The sequence below is a fragment of the Cupressus sempervirens genome, chromosome 8, assembly GCF_028749045.1.
Source record: "Cupressus sempervirens isolate cs-2001-9-10 chromosome 8, ASM2874904v1, whole genome shotgun sequence".
Lineage (NCBI taxonomy): Eukaryota > Viridiplantae > Streptophyta > Pinopsida > Cupressales > Cupressaceae > Cupressus > Cupressus sempervirens.
The window spans coordinates 554,398,411-554,401,407 of record NC_143125.1 but is presented as its reverse complement, the minus strand read 5'-3'; the positions used below and the strand labels follow the sequence as shown (position 1 = coordinate 554,401,407).

At 35.1% G+C, this 2,997-nt stretch overlaps 1 pseudogene; it reads right to left on the bottom strand.

Annotated features, from left to right (window-relative positions):
• Positions 1–1,269: 1,269 nt before the first annotated feature.
• On the bottom strand, positions 1,270–2,381 carry LOC149543629 (serine/threonine/tyrosine-protein kinase HT1-like; annotated as a pseudogene).
• Between the last annotated feature and the right edge of the window lie 616 nt (positions 2,382–2,997).

The window sequence follows — 2,997 nt, the reverse complement described above, 5'->3', positions numbered from 1 at the left end:
AGTCTCCTCCATCCTTGTGGTACTAGTGGGCATGTCGCACCAGCGGTACCGATCATGTTAAAAAGTTTACCAGGTGCACTGCAGTTTATAGGGGGGCCGTGTTGCACCGATTCCTGCAGTCTAAAAAAAAAAAAAACAAAAAAAAAAACAAGGCAAAGCCAAAATTAGTTAAAAGGCCTCCAAAATGCAATACAATCTTTCAAAGTTGTTTTTTCCACATTCTAGCTTCAACAAGTCTTCAAATCTTCCCTTTAACCAATTTTGATGGTCAATGATGAATTTTTCCCGTTCTACTAATAATGCCTTGGGAATCACAAATTGGCTTATAGCATGAACTGGTGAACACTTGTGTAAAAAATCACTTAAGAAATGGAAATTTTAGATTGTCCCAGTGTTGATGGTATATTGGAAAAACCATTTTAGATAAAAATTCCCCTATTATGCATCTTTGAAGATTGCGCTCCCATTCATGATAGAGTCATTAGAATAACAAATTGAAAAATTTAACAAATCCTATAGTTAGAACCATAGGAAAATTATAATTTTAAATCAAATTTTCAAATTTGATTTTGAAGGTCTGCACGAAGGTCTATAAACAATTAATTTTGGGACTTTGACTTTTTTCTCATTTTTATAGTTAGGTCAAACTTTTTTCAACCATCCCCACCACATGTTGACATGTGATTGGCTCAGGCATCATCTCATTAGCCCAACACTACTACCCTTTCATCCACAATGTGCCACATGTCACATTTGCATTGGTTCTTAGGTAGCCACCTCAGTTGAGTCACTTCACCATGTCACTGCTACAGGGCCTCAGGTTTTTTGGGCCAGATTTTGAGATTTTTTGGTAGGTCACCATGTCGCATGCTAGAAAATATCACCATTTTCTAGTGGCAAGATAATGACCACCAGAAATGCTTACTTTTTTGACAAACATTTCAAGTTTTTTGGAACTCCATTTCCAGTAACTTTTCACTTTTTTTGGGCTCCAACAATGTTGACATCGTCAAATTTTCATGTGTATTCATTCAAAATTTCTATCTGGTCACCTCCAACTATCTAGGCTAGTCATGGGGTCCCCATGCATGGGCCAAGCTTCAAAATCCATGTGTCTTCTAAGACACTTGAGCTTTGATTATTCTTGTATTTAAACATGTAAAAAGCTTCCCAACTTGTGAATGTGGGATATTTGGTTTTTACTATTTTTTCTTTAAAATGCTAAGCACAAGCTTGCTAGTCAAAGGGAGGCACTTTATTCCAATTTAATCACCAATTTTCTCCTCCATCAACACCAAATTCCACTATTTTCAAACACATATCTTTTGTAAATAATAGGTTTTTTGACTTCAAGTCTCGATGGATCACCCCTTGCAAGTGCAAATATTCCATACCTCATGCAATTTGCAGAGCCATGGATACAAATTGTTTCAAGTTTACTAATCCAGGGTCTCTTTTATTCAAAAAGGATCTCAAAGAACCTCCTGATAGGTATTTTGTAATGAAACTAAAAACCAAAGGATTTATACAGGCTACCACTAATAGGACAACATTTTTGTGATGAAGACAACCCAAGATATTAACGTTTCCATTGAATTGTTTCTCTAATAAACTTGCAAAAATTTTATTTTCATCACCATCTAACTACCTAATGAACTTCACTATGATAGGTTTATCATTGTAAAATCCATGATAAAGTCTACTATGAGCCCCACAAGCAAACTTCTAGTCTAGAAATAACTTGGATAAGTCCACCATCCTTTCTTGAGCTAATTCTATTGCTATCATAGAATCTCCTAATTGCTCCACATATGTAGACCATGCATTTCTATGTTGGAAAACTTTAGTGTTAAAGTATGGGCTTTTTGTTGGTGAAAAGAAGTTGAGTCTAGGAGAACTAGGTGAAGCAGAGGAAGAAGTTTGGATGGATGCACCCTTTGGCTTGTGGCCTCTTTCATTTTGTCTAGCTAGTGCTAAAGTATTATTCCAGATATTTTCTAATGGTTTTCTTTGAGGACATAAAAATCTCTTGCTCTTTGACTTGGCATGCATAAATGAGTCTAAAATAGCAGACTGAGGTTATGGGGATGGGTATCTCCTACTGAACATTTTTTGATCTGATGATGAAACTTCTATGGAGTTGGCTCTCAGTAATGATGATTTATTTTTTCTAATGGTGGGGGCACTACGAAAGGGGCTAGCTTGATTGATTTGGATATTAGTGGCCTAGACTTCAATATTTCATGGGATATTAGAAAATTATTTCTTTCTAGAGGATTCAGCCTATTGCACACGAGCAGTACCACGTGTCTCTTCTCTTTTTCCCATCTAGAAGCACCTAGCAAACATATCCACACAACAAGTACAATTTTAATCATCATTTTAGTTATATGTTTAAAACTTCTTCAAGATAGTTAGCATGGTCAATAAGATCAACCTTGCATACATGATGATCCATTGACAAATTCAACTATAGAGTCAAATTACAAAGTCCTCATTTAATTAAGGCTCCCAATTAATCAAGAATGGTAGAAGTAATGCCTCAATTCCCAAACCCAATGCTCTTAAATGATTAAGAAACATTATAATGTCACTTGGATAATCTGAATCCATAACCTCCTAGCAATCTGATGTAGATTAGTCTGACCCCCCAAAGTGGGTCCGACTAAAAAATAAATTATTTCCAAATAACTGAATTGAAAATTTAATTCACTCACCATACAACACTAATTCAATTGAAAATAAATTGTTGGAACATCATTGAAACTCATTTTACCACTTATTTGCAAACTTTGACTATCTACTAACAAGGCCTGTTGGCTAGCTTTAAAAACTAACCTGAACATCTAAATAGGCTCTGAAATAAGACATATTGATTCTCTATTCTACATAATTGTATTATGTTGAATCTCATCTCATGAAAAATTTAGGGTCAAAAGATATTGACCATCAAAGTTGACCTCTTAGAACTACTTGCAAGAAAACATGTTAGAAAAC